This window comes from Callithrix jacchus, chromosome 8 (genome assembly GCF_049354715.1).
Source record: "Callithrix jacchus isolate 240 chromosome 8, calJac240_pri, whole genome shotgun sequence".
Classification (NCBI taxonomy): Eukaryota; Metazoa; Chordata; class Mammalia; order Primates; family Cebidae; genus Callithrix; species Callithrix jacchus.
The window spans coordinates 119,815,956-119,839,221 of record NC_133509.1 but is presented as its reverse complement, the minus strand read 5'-3'; the positions used below and the strand labels follow the sequence as shown (position 1 = coordinate 119,839,221).

Sequence of the window (23,266 nt, the reverse complement as noted above, 5' to 3'; positions counted from 1 at the left end):
ATGAATCTATCAGGAATAATAATAAAAAAAAAAATCAGAACCGGGAACAATAGATGCTTCCTCAAATAAATGTTAAAATCATATTTGTGCTTACATATATGTACATCAGGCATCTAAAGCAGAGGAATCATCTCTCATACAAAATCACTCTTATAATTTAATGATATTCTGTAGCCTTTATGAACACTTCTCATGTTCAGCAATAATTTATATCAGAATGTCCAACTTTAATTTTAGTCAAATTTAGAGGTTTGTACACACTCATAAAAAAATACACTGAAAGATTGGTCTGGAAACTGTTGCACTTTGCTGGGAGTGCATGTTTCCTTTTCAAATTGAAGGGAATAGGATTGATGGATTAGGATTTCTGTGGCATAGATAAAATGAGAATGGGGCTGACAAAGCAATGTCGTTTGTAAAATATTTCACATTTCCATTAGCGGAGAATTGGCTCCCGAGTTAGCACCAAATGGTGGGGGTGGGTGTAGGTGTGACTTATGTATTTTGTTTATGACACAACCTGTATTTTATGATAGTGTATGTCTTGGATTTAGAGGTAGTTCATAGCTCTTTAGTTTAAAGAATGTGCTAATCAGGTAAATTTTTGATTACGAGGAATGTGGTATGTAAAATTACTACTCAGCTCTTTCTGAAAACCTTGGGAGACAAGAAACCAAGGCATATGCTAATGAAAAGACAGAAGATGGGCTGCCCTTTAAACTATGAGTTAATAACAATGTTGTAAATTAGCATTGGAAATTTGGAGGGAAAAAATAATGTAATTTGTCATAGTAATACCCAAGACGCTTTATTGCCATCAATCAATCAGCTAACATGTAGGTTCCCAAGTACTAACCGTAAGAGGAAAACCCAAGAAAAACATGTGAGGGGCCAGAAGTCTGACACCTGTACTAAAAGCAGGCTGTCTCTGAAAAGTTTATACAGGAACTAAAGGTTCAGAAGTCATTTTGAAACAGTCTATTCATGTTAATTGCTGCCATCCAAGGTCACAAAATGCAAGTGTGCTATCTAGGATAACATCTGTGGTGAAATCTATCTTGAGGTTCAGTTAGGTAAATTTAAAGTTAATAATCTACTACTTGTCACTTTACGAGAACTTCTGAAGTTTTCTCCTTTCAATCGTGGCCCCTCCAAGTGATAGAAACTGTAGTTTTGATTTAAAAAAAAAAAAAAATTTGGTCTAGGCCAGGGTTTCTTCTTTTAGGGGGAATCTGGAGTCAGATTTACATTTTTGTATAGACTTTTAAAAACAGATGACTTTCAACAGTACCAAGTCTGTTCATAGCTTCAATATTTCTACTACAAAGTTGTCTAATTGTAGGTGGAGGCGTGAGAGAAAGAGAAAGGAGAGAAAGAAAAAGAGAAAGGAAATAAGAAAATACCAGAAGAATCAGGATGATAAAAATATCATGAAAAGTATCAGTTGTTCTAGAAAGTTTGATACTAATGTAACTGTGCAGTATTGATTACCTTCCCAAATACTCCAAAAAAAATCAGAAATTAAAAAAAAATTGTTTCTCCCTACAGGGTTATTTTGTTTAGCTGAAATTGCAGAGGATTCTTAATATAAAAAAAGTTTCACAAAATACAAAATATGTTGACGCCATGGGAGTCTTATTAGATAAACCGTTTTTATTATTAGAATAATTAGGTTCCTAAAAACCCCAAATTGAGAAATCAAAGAAATTCTTTAAGTCTGAGAAATAATTTTCATCATTCTATCCAGGGGAAACAATACCTGAGCCATTTTTATTAATCGTCTAATACTTTATGTGTTTGGGTTAGTTCCACAAATGTTTTGCATAAAGAAGAGGGTGAAAAATGACAAGTCTGCTATTATAGAAGTTCAAGTTATATTGTCTCACAGTTTTTTAAACTTTAAAATCTTAGTTCTATGACTGTTATTTATTTACTTGAATCAGAAAATTTTAGTCCTTTCAGTCTCAGTAAAGTTAAATTTAACACCACGGAAATTAAAACAAAACTCCTGCCTCACTGTACAAACAAATATCAGATCTAAGCATCAAACTTAGACTTCTTAACTTTCAGTTTGAATTAATAGATAAAAATGCCTTACCTTTGGCTGGGCTATTAGGCATAGAATTGTTTTTGCGCATTCAAGTAATTGATTGAAAAGCTTAAACAAATCTCTTTACCTGAGACAGTTATCTAATTGCACCAACTATCTGCCTTCATCCTGCCTGCTGCATGAGTTCAATAGACTTTCATGTGGCATTGTGGCTTCTCTGCATTTTGTTGTTTGTTTTCCTGTGATAACCAACCAGATGATGAGAAAGGTAGGTAGCTGTGAGCGCACAAAATTAGACCGTCATAAATATTTGCTTTCAGTTTGGGGTGCAAGTTAGGCTTATTTTGAGCCAAGCTGGAACTCAGTTCAGATGTCTAGATTTTGTTTGTGGCCTGTTCTCAGTACCCCAGTGACAGATCAAGTCCCTTGTGCACCTGGTGAATTATGCAACATTAGAGCTTGGTAGGGAGACGAAAGGTAATTTTTTTTTTTTTTAACATAGCTGGTATTCGATGTATTGTTTGAAATAAGAGGACTGTAACATTAATCCAGGTTAATATACATTTTAAATAAAACTGCAGACACTGTTCTTCATACGTGTCCAATTAAGCAGTGTTACTCACTGCTCAAATTTTGTTTCTTCTATTTGTTGTGGGAAATGACTGTCTTACAAAATGTGTAATTCCTTGTAGAATGTTGGCTTTTTTTTTTTTTGAGATGGAATCTTGCTCTGCCCGCAGGCTGGAGTACAATGGCATAGTCTAGGCTCACCACAACCTCCACCTCCTCGGTTCAAGGGATTCTCCTGCCTCAGCCTCCCAAGTAGCTGGAACTACAGGGGCATGCCACCACACCCAGCCAATTTTTATATTTTTAGTAGAGACGGAATTTCACCATGTTGGTCAAGCTGGTCTTGAACTCCTGACCTCAGGTGATCCAACTGCCTCGGCCTCCCAAAGTGCTGGGATTACAGACGTGAGCCACTGCGCCAGCTGAATGTTGGTTTTTGAAACATTTTCTTCTCTTCTCTTTGAATCAAAATCTAAAATTACAAATTACCACTGCAGCCTATGCATTTCAGGTTTTTATTAGGTCTCAAAAATCCTCCTCATTTGAAATGTAGCAAACTGAGTTGAAAGTTTTAATCATGAAGAATTTTGAAAAGAACTGCAGATAAGTCTGACAGTCTTTAGCCAGTGTTAGATATGGTGCTGTAGTCATGTGGCCTTCTAGGGCCAAGTCCCAAGAATATGTCATAGTTTTGTTAGAACGTGAACAATACCCAGAGCAGAAAAAGTAAAAGAAGCTTTTCATTAAAGCCAACTTGCCCTGGATTTCTAGGTTCACTCATTTGCATGGAATGATGGCTACTGTCATACTTTTTAACAGTTGCCTGGTTTCTGTGTCTGCTGGGAGGTGATCACCTTCAGCTGCTACACATTCCCTAGATTTGGTTGGCTTTGTCAGCTTGTCATGGTCACTCTTGATCTCTGACGTCTGAGGCACCTTCCTTCAGCCGACCCTCTCTATAAGCACTGACTCTTGCTCTGTCTTGCTCTTTGCTTTTTTAATAGTCACATCAACCTCATTTTTCCCAATTCAACACGCATGAAGGATGAATCAGATATTGACAGTGATTCTCAGTCAATATTCGCAGGTTAATTTGTTCCTCACAGGAGCCTCTGTTTACTTCATACCCTAATGTTATCCCTCCCCAACCCCCAACCCCTGCTATCACTCCCCTAGCTCCCCATCCTGCAACAGGTCCCAGTGTGTGATGTTCACCCCGCTGTGTCCATGTATTCTCATTGTTCAACAGCCACTTATGAGTGAGAACATGCAGTGTTTGGTTTTATGTTCTGTGTCATTTGCTGAGAATAATGGTTTCCAGCTTCATCCATGTCCCTGCAAAGGACATGAACTCATCCTTTTTTATGGCTGCATAGTATTCCATGGTATATATGTACCACCTTTTATTTATCCAGTCTATCATCGGTGGGCATTTGAGTTGGTTCCAAGTCTTTGCTGTTATAAACAGTGCCACAATGAACACATGTGTACATGTGTCTTTATAATAGAATGATTTATCATCCTTACTTGTGCACGTGTCCTTATAATAGAATAATTTATAATCCTTTGGGTATATACCCAGTAATGGGATTGCTGGGTCAAATGGTATTTCTATTTCTAGATCTTTGAGGAATCACCACACTCTCTTCCACAATGGTTGAACAAATTTACATTCCCACCAATAGTCTAAAAGTGTTCCTATGTCTCCACATCCTCTTCAGCATCTGTTGTCTCCAGATCTTTTTTTTTTGAGACGGAGTTTCGCTCTTGTTACCCAGGCTGGAGTCCAATGGCGCAATCTCGGCTCACCACAACCTCCGCCTCCTGGGTTCAGGCAATTCTGCTTCAGCCTCCCGAGTAGCTGGGATTACAGGCACATGCCACCATGCCCAGCTAATGTTTTTGTATTTTTAGTAGAGACGGGGTTTCACTATGTTGACCAGAATGGTCTCGATCTCTTGACCTCGTGATCTACTCGCCTCGGCCTCCCAAAGTGCTGGGATTACAGGTGTGAGCCACCGCGCCCGGTCGTCTCCAGATTTTTTAATGCTCATCATTCTAACTGGTATGAGATGGTATCTCAATGTGGTTTTGATTTGCATTTTCCTAATGACCAGTGATGATGAGCTTTCTTTCATATGTTTGTTGGCTACATAAATGTCTTCTTTTGAAATGTAACTGTTCATATCCTTCATCCACTTTTTGATGGGGTTGTTTTATTCTTGTAAATTTTTTTAAGTTCTTTGTAGATTCTGGGTACTAGCCCTTTGTTAGATGGGTAGATTGCAACATTTTTTTCCCATTCTCTTGGTTGCCAGTTCACTCTATTGATTATTTTGCTGTGCAGAAGCTCTTAAGTTTAATTAGATCCAATTTGTCTATTTTGGCTTTTGTTGCCATTGTTTTTGGTGTTTTAGTGATGAAGTACTTGCCTATGTCTATGTCCTGAATGATATTGCCTAGGTTTTCTTCTAGTGCTTTACAGTGTTCAGTCTTATATTAGATCTTTAATCCATCTGGAATTAATTTCTTTGTATAAGGTGTAAGGAATGGGTCCAGTTTCAGCTTTTTGCATATGATTAGCCAGATTTCCCAACACCATTTATTAAACAGGGAATACTATTCCTCATTGCTTGTTTTTGTCAGATTTGTCAAAGATCATATGGTTGTAGATGTGTGGTGTTGCCTCTGAGGCCTCTGTTCTGTTCCATTAGTCTATATCTCTGTTTTGGTAGCAGTACCATGCTGTTTTGATTACTGTAGCCTTGTCTTATAGTCTGAATTCAGGTAGCATGATGTCTCCAGCTTTTTTTTTTTTTTTTTTTTTTTTCCTTAGGATTGTCTTGGCCATGCGAGATCTTTTTTGGTTCCATATGAAGTTTAAGGTGTGTTTTTCCAGTTCTGTGAAGAAGGTCAGTGGCAACTTGATGGGGATAGCATTCAATCAATAAATTACTTTGGGCAGTGTGGCCATTTCCACAATGTTGATTCTTCCTAACCATAGAATGTTTTTACCTCTGTTTGTGTCCTCTCTTATTTCCGTAAGCAGTGGTTTGTAGTTCCCTTGAAGAGGTCCCATCAGAGATTACTACGAACACCTCTATAGATATAAGCCAATAAATCTTGAAAAAATGGATAAATTGCTGGACACTTATACCCTCCCAAGATTAAACCAGGAAGAAGTTGAATCCCTGAATAGACCAATAACAAGTTCTGAAGTTGAGGCAGCAATTAATATAGCCTACCAACAAAAAAAGCCCAGGACCAGATGAGTTCACAGCCAAATTCTACTAGAAGTACAAAGAGGAGCTGGTACTCTTCCTTCTGAAACTATTCCAGACCATACAGAAAGATGAAATTCTTCCTAATTCATTTTATGAGACCAACATCATCTTGATATCAAAACCTGGCAGAGATGCAACTACAATAGAAAATTTCAGGCCAATATCCATGATGAACATTGATGTGAAAATCTTCAATAAAATATTGGCAAACGGAATCCAACAGCACATCAAAAAGCTTATCTTTCATGATCAAGTCAGCTTCATCCCTTGAATGCAAGGCTGGTTTCACAAATGCAAATCTATATATGTAATTCATCATATAAACAGAACCAAAGACAAAAACCACATGATTATCTCAATAGATGCAGAGAAGGCCTTCAACAAAATTCAACATCCCTTTATGCTAAAACTCTTAATAAACTAGGCATAGATGGAACATATCTCAATATAATGAAAGCTATTTATGTCAAACCCACAGCCAATATTATACTGAATGGGCAAAAACTGGAAGCATTCCCTTTGAAAACTAGCACATGATAAGGATGCCCTCTCTCACCCCTCCTATTCCATATAATATTGGAAGTTCTGACCAGAGCAATCAGGCAAGAAAAAGAAATAAAGGTATTCAATTAGGAAAGAGAAAGTCATATTATTTTTTAACAATAAGTGTATTTGATAACTAACTACATTCCATTTTATTCATCCAGTTCTACATTTCTACCAAACAATATGGCTTCAAAGAATTTCTTTTTCCTCTTATCATAAATAAATTTTTTTTCCTGTAACTACTCCTTTTGGTGACTCACACACTGATATATAAATGTGAACTCCCTTCCCAATTTCTATAAGCACACCATGCAAGCAGGGGTATTTATATTTTAATAATGTATGATATAAGAACCTAACCCTGAATACATTTTTGATCTTTGAATTTTAAATACATCAATAATATTTACTTTGATGTGAATGTATTTTTCACAAAAATAATCAAGGTTTAGAATCGTCAATTGGTTAAATCACCTTTTTAATTATTTTCTAATTATTTATTGAGTTCCTGCAGTGTTCAAGATATGTCAGCTTATGTTTAAGACTCAGCTGGTATGCAGTAATCAAAGAGTAATTTGAGAGCCACATTTATACATTTGATCTTGTGCAGTTTTCTGATTACATGCTTATATGATGCTACTGAATCAACCACAGCACAGTGATGTAATTGACATATGTGCTTGTAATTAACATCATCCATTTATGAAACCCACATTTATTGAGAATCTACAATGTGCAGAGAGTATGGTGTTAGGCTCTGGGAACATGCAAATGAAGAACTCATGATCTTTTTGAAGGAAGGAAGTCATATTTTGCGATAGCAATTACAATCCAATGTGATGCATATATTGACTATTAAGTCCAGTGAAGACAAAGTTGAGAATGTCTAACTTAGTTTGGGTTGGAAGGTAGAAATGGCCCAAGAAAATTTGCTTGGGAAAGCATAAATCAAACCTTTAAATGTGAGTAAAATGTACTCAGTAAAATGGGCTAGAACAGGCATTTGGACAAAACAAATACACTGTGACAATTAACTGAGCTAGAGAACACTGAGGCATCAGAGTAAGAAAACTACAACATCATATAGTAATTTACCTTACACAGTATTCCTTCCTTATCCATGGTTTTCAGGTAACTATAATCAACAATGGTCCAAAAATATTAAATAGAAAATTTCAGGAATAAACAATTCATGTTTAAATTGCATGCTGTTCTGAGTAACTTGATGAAAACTTGCATTTCGCTCCACCCTTCATGGGATGTGAATTTTTCCTTTGTCCAACATCTCCATGCTCCATAGGCAACCAGCCCGTCAGTCACTTAGTAGCTGTCTCTGTCATCGGATTGACAGTGCTTGTGTTCAAGTCACTCCTACTTTACTTAACAATGTGTCCAAAATGCAAGAGTAGGCATGCTGGCATATTATTATAACTGTTCTATTTTATCATTCACTATTGTTGTTAATATCTTACTGTGCCTAATTTATGAATTAAAATTTTATCATAGGTATGTATGTATAGGACAAAACATACTATGCATAGGGTCTGCTACTATCCTCATTTTCAGGCATCTACTGGGGTTCTTGCCTTCCCCATTTGCAGATAAGGGGAGACCACTTTATTAATTATAGAATAAAGTCAATGTGTATATTATTAAAAGCAATAAGATTATGTATTTTTGGTGTTTATTTTTGTGGGTTACTGAGTTGGTTTGCTGGATATAGTCCTGTGCCATGGATGATGCTCTCAGGGGCCTTATAGACTGGGTGAGGCTAGGGATTTACATTAGAATGACAAGTGTCAATTAAAATTATATTGCAGAGGCATAATCTGATATTCTGATTTCCTTACTTGTGTGCAGATTTAAAGAGCTAGATGTCTTTCCTTTGAAAATGACTCTATTATATTATAATAGAAGAGCTGAAAAATTTCTGCACACTTTTTTTTTTTGAAAGAGAGTCTTGCTCTATTGCCCAGGCTGCAGTGCAGTGGCACAATCTCAGCTAACTGCAATCTCCACCTCCCAGGTTCAAGAGGTTCTCCTGCTTCAGCTTCCCGAATAGCTGGGGACTACAGGTGCACACCACCGTGCCTGGCTAATTTTTGTATTTTTTAGTGGAGATGGGGTTTTACCATGTTGCCCAGGCTGGTCTCAAACTCCTGACCTCAAGCGATCCTCCTGCCTCGGCTTCCCAGAGTGCTGGGATCACAAGCATTAACCACACCCTCCTGACACTACACACTTTTAATTTGTTAAAAATAGTATATATTTGCTATTCACTTTCTATTTATTACAAATTGACTAGCTTGTTCTCAAAGACATACACTTTACTCAATAGGCTTCTGAAGGGTTTACCGTGTGTTAGGCAATGAAAGTGCAAAGATAAATGAAGTATATTCTTGACATTTAGCAGCTTACAATCAAATCAGGAGAATGAACCATCTCTACTTTGACTCCTCACTAAAGCTGTAATAAAGGAAGCATAAGGTGCCGTGTGGCAAAGGAGAGCAACTAGTGCTTGCAGAAGGGCAATGAACTTCATGAAATGGGGCCATTTGATCTGGGATTGAAACATGAGTAGGAGTTTATCAAGAGAATTCCAGGCACAGGAAGTGTGAAGGTGGGATAAGGAGGCTAATTTTGATATCCACTTGTAGCTTGGGCTAGCCAAAATGAAGAATACAGTAGATACTAGCAGAAGTGGACCATGGGATTCAGCCCACTTTACAAAGGACTTTATACACCATAAATATTTGTATTATATGATAGCACCTACAAAATATTACTGTACTAACGGTGTCATATGCTTTACATTCTGTGCTTATTTGGTTTTATTTGTTTCTTCTAATTACTTAAATTTCAAAGATATTTTTCTCACAATTGTTCATTCTAAACATGCTAATACTAAATACTGTGTTTATTTATTTATATTTGAGAAAGCCCTTTCCACATGCACCCCTCTGTAGCTCTTCACCGTCTTTCCTCATTGACCTAAGCCTTCCTCCAGACTGTGGAACCTCTCCTATACCAAATTGCCCTCCTGTCTCCAATCCACAGGGCAGTGCCTCCTGTACTACAATGATGTCCTGGAGCCCCTGTACGTGTGCCCAAATGGTACCCACTGTCCCACATGGTTTCAAGATCCTACCTGCTTCACTGGCACCATGGACGCCTTCGTGAAGATCGTGAGGCACGAGGGCACCAGGACCTTCTGGAGAAGCCTCCCTGTCACCCTGGTGATGACTGTGCCAGTTACCACCATCTACTTCACTGCTTACCACCAAATCAAGGCCTTCCTGTGAGGTCGAGCCCTGACCTCTGACCTCTATGCACCCATGGTGGCTGGCACACTGGCCTGCCTGGGACAGCCCCCTGGAGCTCATGAGGACAAAGCTGCAGGCTCAGCACGTGTCATACTGGGAGCCAGGTGACTGTGTTTGAACTGCGGTGGCTCAAGGCGGCTTGTGCTCTCTGTGGCTGGGCTGGGGCCCCACTGCCCTTTCAGATGTGCCCTTCTCAGCCCTGTACTGGTTCAACTATGAGCTCATGAAGAGCTGGCTCAATGGGCTCATGCCAAAGGACCAGAGTTCTGTGGGCATGAGCTTTGTGGCTGCTGGCATCTCAGGGACAGTGGCTGCTGTGCTGACTCTACCCTTTGACTTGGTGAAGACCCAAGGCTAGGTCACACTGGGAGCAATGGAGGCTATGAGAGTGAAGTCCCTGCATGTGGACTCCACCTGGCTGCTGCTGCGGAGGATCCGGGCGAGTCGGGCACCAGGCGATGCTTTGCAGGCTTCTTTCCTTCTGTCATCAAGGCTGCCCCCTCTTGTGCCATCACAATCAGCACCTATGAGTTTGGCTAAAGGTTTTTCCAGAGGCTCAGCCAGGACCAGCTTCTGGGCGGCTGAAAGGGGCAGGGAGGCAAGGACCCCATCTCTCCACGGATGGAGAGAGGGCAGGAGGAGACCTAGCCAAGAGCCTTTTCCTCACCACTGAGGGAGGGAGCTTGTTTCCCTTCTCTCCCAGTGACAAGCCCCAGGGCAGGGCTGCCCCTCTGGGTGGCCCAGGCTTTCCTCAGATCCTCAGATGCATATTCTTCTTGCTGCTTCTGTCATGGGGATCATCACTTTTCCACTCCCCAAGTTCAAGACCAAACCTTCCAGCTGCCCCCTTCCTGTTTCCCTGTGTTTGCTGTAGCTGGGCCTGTCTCCAGAAGCCAAGAAACCCTCAGCCTGGCATAATCTCCCTGACCCCTGTTAATTCCTTAAGTCTAAAGATGATGAACTTCAAAAAAATAAATAAATAAATCACCATGGAATCACACATGCCTGTAAAGTCACCATGGATCCACACTGCCTTTTAAATTGTTATTCTCATTTATATGTGCATAAATGAGACACAAACAGGTGCACCTGGAGATCCCTGGGCTTCCATGAAGTGGCTATGGTCTCAGTGAATCTGGGAATTCATTTCAGGAAGACAGTCTTTTCATAACCCAAAACCTAGTGAAATGCACTCACTAAAGATGATCACATTTGGCAATGGACAATAAAATGTAATCCACAAAATTTCACATTTGAACAAAATGATGCCTTTGTATTACTTTCTCACGTATTTTCCTTTCAACGAATCTTAACACACGTCACTATGAGAGGGGACAGATAGTAAAATTGTGACAAATACTCTCCAAAAGTATATACATACTAAAAGTTATCTGCTTGTATATATAGTACATAGCACACATACACACTCACACACAATTTTTATGTGTAAACACATATTTTATGATATGATGGTTAATACATTAAACACTTCAAAGAGCTTTTGATTTTATAATATACTTTTTCATCATCCATTTTCACATTTAATACATATTAAAATTATTATTATTATCATTAATGAGATGATCCAAGACATTGTTGATGTTAAAAAAATCTACTTATGCTGGGCGCAGTGGCTCATGCCTGTAATCCCAGCACTTTGGGAGGCTGAGGCCAGCAGATCCAGAGGTCAAGAGATCGAGACCATCCTGGCCAACATGGTGAAACCCCATCTCTACCAAGAATACAAAAATTAACTGGGCATGGTGGCGTGCGCCTGTAGTCCCAGCTACTCGAGAGGCTGAGGCAGGCAAATTGCTTGAACCCGGGAGGCAGAGATTGCAGTGAGCCGAGATTGCACCACTGCACTCCAGCCTAGTGCCTGGCGACAGAGCAAGACTCTGTCACACACACACAAAAAAGTCTACTTAATCTCACAGCTTTACAAAATTATCATTTTAAATGACTTTCTTCTTTATTTGCTGAAAGAATTAGTGGTATCAATTTAAATCTTCTCCTTTGTTTAAAAATGACATTCTGATGTTTCAGAACTAGAAAAAATTTGATTTTTCCAAGAAGCCTATTGTATAAGATAAAGGCACAGGAAGCAATTTTTAATATCTCCTTGAATTTAATACAAGAATGAAGAAAAAGTCTTTTATGTGATGTGGAACATGGTTTAAAATTCTCCCTTATCTCTTATCCTGACATTCTTTCCAAAGCAAAATAGAAAGCTGCCACTTTGGCCATTTTTGCCTCTCCACCACCACGCTCAGGACCAAAATCAAGAGTCACTTTCTTATAGCTGCATCTTCATGAGGACTATACTAAATATATATTGCAAAATCTAGAACAAAACTTGTTTCAACACCATGCACTTGAAAATGTAGAGTAAATATATATTTCTCATGATTTAGCAATTAAAATGATGTTTAAATCATTTTGAAAAGTAGGTCTTAAAAGTTAACCTTGGTACAGATATTAATTTCAAAGCAAAGCTCCTGGTTTATTTTTTACCCTCTAAAAAAGCACACACTTTTTGGTCATTCAAGTATTTTTTATGATTAGGATCCAGTATATACAACAGGCAAATAGTATTCATCAAGATTTTTCTTTTATGAAATGTCAGATTTTCCTATGGTAATATAGTGTTTGCTTTGGGTTAAACTTTATCTAGTCTTAGAGATATTGGAACATTCAACTAAGCCTCAAGTGAGAGGTGGTTAACATGAGGAGTAGATACACCCAGCTGTGTAAAATAAAGCCCTTGACCTAGAATAGCCCAGATTTCTGTGAATAAACAGTGATATAATACTGTCTAATAAGTGCTGTTCCAGAGATACAATAAATTAGGTAAAAATGATCAAAGTGGGGGCTGCACTCCCCCAGCCTTTCCTGGAATAATGCTTTTGAATGAACCAAATGAAAAGATGAGATTCTGCACTGGTTCCCAGATTATAAAAAGAATCCCCATTGCACAGTGTCTCTGTGTAGTTAGAAAGCACAGAAATCCTAGTTTCTATTACCTTCTGACTTCTGGTTCTAATGGGCCATCTGGTTCACAATTCTTCTGTAAGTAACTTAATGCTTTGTGTAATTAAGAGGGCATATGCTTCTTGTACAAAAATCACTGTTAGATCTCCTTTGCATGGCAGAAACCAACATGGACTCAGTCCTGATACCAGCTTTAATCTGCTGCCAATAAACTTTAAAGTTACTTAATAACGTTCAGAGAAAATGATGATGTACAATCCAGTTACCAAGATAAACATATGTGTTATTCTACATTATTCTGAGACTCTCTACTCAGGGGAACTTAGCACCTTGCCATTCACCATACCCATTTTCTACCAACACAGTTTTATGGAGACCACTTGACCAGATCTCAAGCAAAGCTAAAACTCTCTTTAGAATCTTTTTATTCTTTCTGCATTCTACTTACTTTATAACAACATTCCAGCTCACTGACTTTTACCATCTCAGTGGGAAATAATCTTTTTTTCTATTAACCTAGTCTCTGCAAAGTAAGAACTGCAGGTGTATGGTCAAAGAAATGTGAGGCATCTGTATAATTTTATACATGAAGGGGACAATGTATATCATTATTTTCCATGTTCGAGAATGGACTTTGTTTAATCTTGATTCAAAATAGCTATAGAATTAAGCTCTTTATCTTGAATCCTTTTTCTGCTTTAAGTTGCTGGAAGCATGGTCTAATTTCTTTCCTTTATTCTGTTCAATGCATGTTAGAGACATCAGAGAACACTGATTTTTTACTCAAGCAGTAATTGCCAGAGACTTTGGCTGGAAGTCAGTTCGTGGGCTTCTGCTCATACCAAAATTCACTATAGGCAATGGGAATTTTGAAACTTAAAACTACTGAGTATCAAAAGCAATGTGATGTATGAGTTCATGACTTAACTTTTATCTATTCTTTAGAGGCATGTATTAGATTGCAGTAATAATCATAATTATTCTGTACTTCTCATATCCACGGCTTTGCTATGTAACATTATAATAACCTCCACCCATGATTAGAGAGAACTTCTCTATCTGGACTTGGCAATGTAATTTACTTCTGCCCAATAAAGGAAGCTGAAGGAATAGTGCTCCAGTTCTGAGCCTAGGCTTCAAGAGAACTCACATGTCTGTAATTGAGTTACTATGCTTCTGTCATAGCCAGAAAAGGACATTCCTGGCAGCCTGTTATTCCTGGGAGAGAGAGGAAAGACATGTGCAGGAGAGCCAACCCACGTTTAGATGAGAAACTCGGCTAAGATGCACTGTACTCTATAGATGCATGAGAATTACAAGTTTATTGTCCAATGCCACTGAGGTTTAAGGTGACTTGTTTAGCAGCCAAGAGCAATTATTCTGCATTTGGACTGCTCTAAATAGAAATCCAGTTCCAGAGGTGGCTATTCATTTTTTCATAAATCCTTATTGAAATCTACTACAAAAGTTTTGTTAGCATATCATTTGTCAGAAATAACTTTTTATGCATAAAATGAGGGGTGTTCAAAATATGTCACTGGTCCTACTACAAAAATGATTTGGGTCATACCACACAGATAATCTACCCAAGCAGGCTAATGCCTTTGGAATCAGCATCTTCTCCTTTCTTCATTTAGAACTATGTCCTGTCCTGATTCTAGGACTGCCTAGATTACAATAAACTAGTAAATAAAAATGAATAAATGACCACATGATACATTTTGAGTCTGCTTGCTAATAAACATTTGCCTTCTTGGAAAATTGTCCTCAGACTTGATTTCATGATGAAATACAGAGATAGTCATTCATGCTTTGTACTAAATCCTTCTGGCTCTTCAGCTTCCATGGCACGTTGCATTTTTAACCATTTCGTGTTTGTTGTTAAGAAGTTGGGAGAGCCACTTCTTGAGTGGGTTTTTCATTGCTGCTACAAAATCTTCTAGGACTCTTTCCCTTTGTCTTCTGCTGTGGTCATGGGCAATGTTTTATTTAATTGCTGTCTGCTCTGGATTGCAGAGTGAGGACAACAAGGACAAGGTCAGAAATCTCAGCGTCCTCTAAATGGACCTCCAAAGCCTTTATTATTTTAGCCTCTGAGACTTGGGAATTGCTTCTTTCACAGCATACCCAAGGATCGCACACCATTTGGTAAGAAGGCTGTCAGGAAGAGCTGATCTAGCATTCATTTTTCTCTAGTCATCTCCAGCGAATAACAGCAGTGGAATTTGGAAGCTACTGGATGGACAATTTGGCAAAGGTGATGTTGATCTATTTCTATACCAATAACTAAATGTAGCTGTCTCTTCCCAGATGAAAAATACTTACTGAATATTTTTCTAAACTGAGAATCTGCTGATAGGGTGCTAATTCTTTCTCAGTCAATAAGTAGATTGTCTTGAATAAAATGTCTGATTTCTTATGACTGGATTCTGCTCTGAAAGTGGAGAAAATATTTGGTTTAGAAGCTTCATAGTGTTTAAGAATAATGACAGGGGAAAATTTGGGGGGAAAAGTTAAGATAGTTAAATAAACTTAGTATATTTTTACTGTAATTTTATTTCAGCAAATAGTCTGGGCCAATCCTGGTGATAGTCTTTGCACCCCAGCTGGAAAACTTCCCTAGCTTTCAGGAAGTGGTGAGTCTCAAAAGCTTTTCACCTCAGGGCTGTGGAGACAGGAGACTGGAGGATTTATGGAACATATGCATAATGCATTTCAATATGGTTTTCATGTAAGCGGTCTCATTTAGTTTTTCTGCAATACTCTGCCTTAAGTATTATTCTTCCTATGAAAGATTCTTCATAAGTAATTGAAGCTTAGGTTAGATAAATTGGCCAAGACCACACAAGGAGAAAAAATTAATAGAACTTTAACCTGCTCTTTATTATCCATGTGTCATGTCTTCCTTCTGCTACAAGCTGCCTTATCTTCCTCCTCACTAGACTCTCCCTTGAGGCACAGGGGATAATATACACTTAGTCTACTTTGGGCATATGTGGACATTCACCCTACCTCATCAAGCACAAGTATGCAAGTTATGCACGGTATGTTTTGCCCTAAAATTATTTCCACCTGAAGATATTTAGTCCTTCTCTGGTACCTCTCATTGGTCTACTTTTCTTTCTTTCTTTAGGTTTGCTTCTTGCTATTTCATATGGTTTGGCTGTTTGTCCCCACCCAAATCTCATGTTGAATTGTAATCCCCAATGTTTATGGAGGAACCTTGTATTAACCAGGGTTCTCTAAAGGGACAGAACTAATAGGGTCAATCAATATATGAAGGACAGTTTTTTATGAGAATTGACTCACACAATCACAAGGTGAAATCCCACAATAGACTGTCTGTAAGCTGAGGAACCAGGAAGCCAGTCCAATTCCAAAAACCTCAAAAGTAGGGAAGCCAAGTTCCAAAACCTCAAAATTATGGAAACCAAGAGCCCCTGGCAAATCACTCATGTAAGTCTAAGAGTTCAAAAGCTAAGGAAGCTGGAGTCTGATGTTCGAGGGCAGTAAGCATCCAGCACGGGAGAAAGATGGAAGCCAGAAGACTCAGCCAGTGTAGTCCTTCCACATTCCTCTGCCTGCTTTTTCCTAGCCAGGCTGGCAGCTGATTAGATGGTTCCCACCCAAATTGACAGTGGGTCTGCCCAGTTCACTAACTCAAATGTTAATATCTTTTGGCAACATCCTCATGGAGACACCCAGGAACAATACTTTGACCTTCAGTCCAATCAAGATGACACTCAGTATTAACTATCACAGACCTGTGAGAGGTGATTGGCTTATGGGAGGAGATTTTCCCTTGCTGTTCTTATAATAATCAGTGAGTTCTCACAAGATCTGGTTGTTTACAAGCATGCAGCACTTCCCCCTTCACTCTTTCTCCCTTCTTCTGCCATGTGAAGAAGCTACCTGCTTCCCCTTGGCCTCTTCACCACCATTGTAAGTTTCCTGAGGTCTCCCCAACCATGCTTTCTGTACAGCCTATGGAACTGTGAGTCAATTAAACCGATTTTCTTTATAAATTACTCAGTCTCAGGTAGTTCTTTCTAGCAGTGTGAGAATGGAATAATTATACTACCTTTTCCCTTTCTATCTTTTCCCGCTTTCTCTGTACTTTCTCCATTTAGCACAGTTTCTTTAGGGAATTGGTGAGAGGAAAATGAGTTAGAATTAGATCATTGGGTAAGTAAGTGTGAGAAGAAAGCTGAAGCTTTTCAGTTTTTCTTCTCTTCTGACCAAACAAAATGAACTAAGTATAATTGATGGTAGCTTTGTGTTATTTCTAAAGGCCAAGTGATTAAACATCTGATAAATGTACTTTCTTAAAATGCAATTCAAATAGAGCAGAACATATCCCTTATCTCTTTATAAACAGCTCCCAATTATGAAAGAAATGAGCAAAGAAGGTGTTAGTCTAGTCTCACACACTAGAAACTGATAGAATTATACGTATATCCTACCATGAATATTTGTGAAATGTAGACATTTTAAGCCCTGGCTACTTAGGTAACATTTATCACTACATTTACATGAGATTTACATTAAACTTCAATTCCCAACAAATATAGTCAGAAGGTATGTTCATATTCCTTAGCATACCTTTTGCAGAATAAAAAAGTCACAATTTAGTTCACTGATTTAAAAATAGGCCAAGAAGTGGGAAGTTCCAGATTTAGTTTAATCAGGACCTAAATAATGTCAGCAAGGATCAAAGGGTTCTGTTCTGTCTTGTTTTTTCTTTTCTCTGCTTTAATATCTATCTATAGTCCAGCATTTAAGATAGCTACCAGCGTTCTATGCATCATACCCAGGCACGGCAATGTAGTGCAACAAAAGAGACCATTCTTTCAATTGATTAACTTTTTAAGAGTGAGGCAACCTCTCCCAGGAGCACCCTCTACAGAAACCTTATTGACCTGTATTACATTCCATCCTCATGCTTAAACAAAATAGATTGAATCTGATTCATTCTTGAGGTTGGATAGGGCCAGCCTTTCTTATAGATGTGTATGTAAACTACATCAGGTTCTGTAAATAAGAAAGAAGGATAAGCAAACTGTGTACTCAAGCAAAAATGACTACTATAGCATTTGAATTTGACTATATATTACAATTTTTTTTCTGTTGTCATTCTTGCCGAAACTCATGAGTTGGTTTTCCAATAAAGTTGTTTTGTTATTATGTTGGTGAGAAAATAAGATTCCCAGATGAGAACACTGGGTGGAGTTTGCAAACTCTCCTGACGTCTGTGTGCGTTTTCTCCAGGTACTCTGTTTTCCTCCCACAACCCAAAGATATGCACGTTGGATTCACTGGTGTGTGTAAATGGTTTTAGTCTGAGTGAGTGTGTGTATATGATTGCACCCTGCAAGGCAATGGAGTCCCATGAGGGTCAGTTCTCCCTTTGTGCCCTGAGCTGCTGGGATGGGCTCTGGCTCCCTAAGACTTTGAAATTAAATGAGTGGGGTAAAAATTGAAAAAAAAGAATGGGCACGTGACCAGAAGTATACCATAGAAACTTAACTCTCTATCAGTTAGCTATAGTAAATTGGTTTTGGTATACATCGTTTTGCTTAAAGTCACAGTTTCCAAAAACGTGTTGATGATGTTAACTGAGGACTTACTGTATAGATTTAGTATTTGTTTATATGACAGGAAAACAAAGATATGATTTCTATATTGCATGCTTCTTAACCATTTTTTGTTTGTTTTTGTTCTCTCTCATTATCTAAAATATTTTCGACTTTAATTTAGAGACAACACCTTCTTCCATTTTGCAGCTCACACATAGCAATTTTATCGTCATCATACGTTTAACTTCTTCCAGATTGATTAGTCATAGGTATGTATTGCCAAGAACAATGTGTTATATAGAGAAAAATTACTTTAGGCAGGAAGCATATGCTTATGTGTGTGTGTTGTAATGGAGAAGTGAAGACCCAATTTTTGTAGACTAAAGAACAACGTTCAGAACATGTTTAAGTTGCTGCAGGAAACCTTGAAAGGAAAAAAACCTTAGTCAAGAGTGAAAGGCACCATATGTCCTCCAGTACTAGGCACAACAGGGAGTCAGCCTAATAGCTATCTTAATGCACCCTGCTGTGTGCAGGTATTGGAGGACATATGGTATATTTCACTCTGAACTGTGAATTTCCTGAAACAGCTTTAATATTCTTTTAATGTAGTTTGTGTGGACCATTATATGTAAGCAGAGATGTTTAAAGTAAAGGGGAAAACTTTCACTCACAGTAGTCCAAGGATGTTTATATGTCATTAATGTGTGCTTTTAAATATTGAATGTTTATATATTGAAATGTTATCTGCTCGTTCCCTCTCTTTTTTCTCTCCCCTTTTCCCAAAAGTCTATTTTTTTCCTCTCTCCATTTCTCAGTCCTAGTGCCTTCTCTACTTTTCCTATTTTCCTAGTTACCAAAGGGCACTATTGAAGAAAGGAGTGAAAAAATTTCAGGTTGTTTTTAAAGTGACAGTTTGCATATTAAAACTGGTTATGTACATTTTATTTTTTAAATATTGAATAAAATTTGGATCTCAATCTCCAGTTTTGTATTTCAAACATATTAGCTAAAGTAATCAGCTGTGTCCATAATCTCCTGAGGAGTCAGGTTTTTTTTTCCTCCCCTCAGGGACATTTTATACTTGTTCTGAATTCAGCACAGCCAGTTCTGATTTGCAACATGTGACTTAGACACTGTTTAATAGGATGCTTAGATTCAAACAAAACATATCCGAATTGGGAGAGTGAGAAAAAAAAAATCAGTATGAGGGTGAGTGGAAAGTAAATTATGATTTAAAAAAATCATGTAAATCAATAGTCAAGAATATGTATGAAAGATATACTTTCAGAAAGACATATTTGATATGAAGTTGATTTGGCATAGATGTGACTGCTTAAAAAGACAGCTCACCTAAAAATCAATGAATATGATTAATAATACCCCAAATAAGACCCAGATGACACTATCTTAGAGAACATTTATTTCTCAAGGCTGTTGGAAAAATAAAATAAAATCTATAGCACTAAAGGATTCAAATAATTGCTGCTTTAATAATGGATCAAAGTTAAAAAAGAAAATGGTAATATGTAATAGACCACAAACACTATGCAATCAGATGACATTTTATTATACTTTCAATAATGATAAATTATTATTGTGTTAAATAATATAACTACTGCTTTATTTTACATATAAAAATGTATCATTTTAACTATCTGAAGAATACACTTCTGTGGCATTAAATATATTCACAGTGTTGTGCAATCATTACCACTATCCATCTAAACAACTGTTGCATAAACTTCACCTGAAACTCAGTACCCAATAAACACTAACTTTCCATTCACCTTTATTTCTAGCCCCTGCTGGAAACCATTCTGCTTTATTTCTCTATGAATTTGACTATGCTAGGAACCTCATATAAGTGGAATCATGCAGTATTCATCCTTCCGTGACTGGCTTATTTTATTTAGCATAATGACCTCAAAGTTCATCTTTGTTGTAGCACATGTTCAAATTTCCTTCCTTTTAAATGTTGAATGATATTTCATTGTGTGAATATATTACATTTTGTTTAATCATTCATCTACTGATGGATAGATGCTTGCTTTCAAATTTGACTCTCATGAAAAATGCTGCTATGAACATGGGTGTACAAAAAATTTTTCCAAGTTTCGACTGTCACTTATTTTGGTTATATAGCCAGAGGCAGAAATGCTAGATAACATGGTAATTCTACATTTCTGTTTCTAAGGAATCTTCATACTGTTTTTTTTTTTCCTCAGCCACTATATTTTTCATTCTTATCAATAATGCACAAAGCTTTCACTTTCTCATTTTAAATGAATTTACCTGACTTAAACATACATGTTTCTTTTCTTTGAAAATACATTTTTTTTTACATTTTTCTTGGCCGTGGTACTGGGTAAGAGGTGGCCTTTATTTCTCTTTAAAGATGTAGAAACTGAAATGCACACACAAAGCTATTGAAGCCAATAGTTGTTAACAAGGCCACCTGCTCCCAAGTCAGAGGTCTAGGTTTCTGGTAATAAATAAAGTTAGGTAAGAGCAGATTAGGCTAAAAATTCTCCCAGACTTTTCTTTTTTTTTTTGTGAGAAGGGCCATTACACTCTAGTATATGTCCTAACAAATGTTTAACATTAAGCAAATAGCTTCCTTAGAGAATGAGACAACATTAAAACGAAATCTACTCCACTTGGAATTTATGATAATATATAAGAAAAGTTTACTTTTGCTCAGTTTCTGATAAAAGGATTAACCAAGTAAAACTAAGTAAATAAAATATGATATAGTCATCTACTTGAGAAGATGTGCTACTTAGTTGGCATAAGTATTTCTGAAGTTTGTATAAGATCTTTATGATAAACAAATTTTTATTTTTGCTTATAATAGGATTGTTATCAGTATTCATTATTCTGTATTTTGCTATATTAAATAATATTTCAATGTGTGTTATATTTTAACATTAATGCACCTTTTTAAAATTAATCTATTCAGATTTTTTTTTTCAATTTGCATCAAGATTCCAGTCCCTTACAAAACTGACGATCTTTTGTGCATATGTAGCAAAGGGCAACAACTAAAGATCCAGAAAGCTAACCACTGGCTTTTCAACTTCATTCTCTCCTAGCTAGTGGCACTCACTTTGGGGGAAATGATTAAACTTTTTAACTCTTTATTAGCTATTAATATCTACAAAATGAAAATGTATGTCTAGAGTAGTGCGTCTGAAACTTTAACACGCACATAAATCACCTGGGACTGTGTTGATAATGTAGATTCTGACTCAGTAGTTCTGGGATTCTGCATTCCTAAAAAGCTTTCTGGTTAAGATAGTGTTGTTGGCCCACATTGAGCAGAAAGGCTCATCTTCTTTTCATATTCCCTAGCTACACCATAGGAGCACATGGTGAGATTTTTTAAAATACCAAAACCTCAGTCCTACTCAAAACAGTTGAATGAAGCTCTTGATGTATGGTCCAGACACCACATTTTAAAAGTCTGAAGCTAGGACTGAAAACAACTGTACCAGATAATAATTGATTTCTGTTCGAGCTCTACGGTGACCTTCCTAGACAAGACATATTTTGTAAAATCATGTGTTCAACTGCAAAATGTGACAACCTGTCATCTAAAGGAGATTGATAAGAAAACAAATAATTTTTCAGATAGTGAATTTATGTGAGTGCTAAGTATCTTTCACTGAAAGTAGAAAAACAAGAAAATTGAAAAATGTAATTGAATACTACCAAAAGTACCAAAAGGAAAATAAGAATCTGCTTTAAAAAAAAAATGATCTGGCTTCATGCAAAGTTTGTAACATGAAGCAAAGTAAAGGTGAAGGGTCAAGGCCACATTTAATTAATTATGGGAAAGCCACATGTAATTAACAGCTGGGCGGGATAAATATCCATGTCTGTGTACTTGTAAAGGTGAAATGGATCTGTTCAAGAGTGGGCCTCTGATCACAGAAAAATGTTCAGTTTTTCTTAGTTCAGCTAACTAATCCTCTGGTCCCATGGGGCAAAGAATATCTTTAAATGACCAAAATTATAATTAAAATCAACACTCCCTTTGCTGCACTCTCTGCTCAATCCCTTCCTTAGTTTTCCTCTTGCCATTTATCACCTTCTGATATATTCTGGTACAAATTTCCTTTGTTTAAATTCAAATATGGTAGCAACAACTTTTGTCTAAGTTCCTTTCAGAATTCGAGGTGCCTACAGCAATGCCTAACACAAAATATCGGTGTTGGGTAAATAATTATTGAACAAGTAAATAATTAAAACCAAACAAGTTAGAGTAGAATAACAAAATTTGGTACAGAAAAATAAGAAGTGGGAGACAAAGAATATAATCTAAGAAGATCTAAGAATCCACTCTGAGTCTTCCTACTGGAATCTTATATTGTTTTATATGAAAGCTTGACTTTATAAACTATCATGTCTGAAATCATTTTAAGATGTTTATATCATAATGATATAATTTAAAACTTTAAAAAATCTAAAATTGTTTAAGCAAAATATTTTATATAGCTTATGAGGCACTTAATAAATGATTAAAATCCTTAACTGATTTCCACTGTGGAAAATTACTTTTGTATCTTAATAAGATGAACGGAAAAGCTTTCAAACTATGACTTTTTTTTCCTTCAGAGAACTCAATAATTGTATAATTAGATATTATTCTATCCTTTCAGAATGCTGTTAATTCTAATATGAAAAATGAAAACAGATTTTTATTATAATAACATTAGAAGAATTGGCAAACATGAGAACCCAACAATGGGCTAGAAAAGAGTGACACTTTCGCCATGGTCTTTCAGTATAATATATGGTGCTTTACCATCAGGTGTGACCCAAAGAGAAGTGAGGCAAAAGGAGACACAGGCAGCCATGGTGTGGTTTACAAACCATGGTGTGGTTTACATTTATTTTCTGGTTTAAGTGGATCTTCATTAG

The 23,266-nt window shown here is 37.2% G+C and overlaps 1 long non-coding RNA gene and 1 pseudogene across 1 annotated transcript in view; one reads left to right on the top strand and one right to left on the bottom strand.

Moving 5' to 3' along the window:
- Positions 1-8,394: 8,394 nt before the first annotated feature.
- The window catches only part of LOC128928847 (uncharacterized), a 67,719-nt gene continuing 52,847 nt past the window's right edge, over positions 8,395-23,266 (bottom strand). The window contains exon 3 of the long non-coding RNA XR_008474527.2: positions 8,395-15,198. This is a non-coding gene — a long non-coding RNA (uncharacterized LOC128928847). The remainder of the gene's footprint in view (positions 15,199-23,266) is intronic.
- LOC100406860 (mitochondrial glutathione transporter SLC25A39-like) lies at positions 9,529-10,410 on the top strand (annotated as a pseudogene).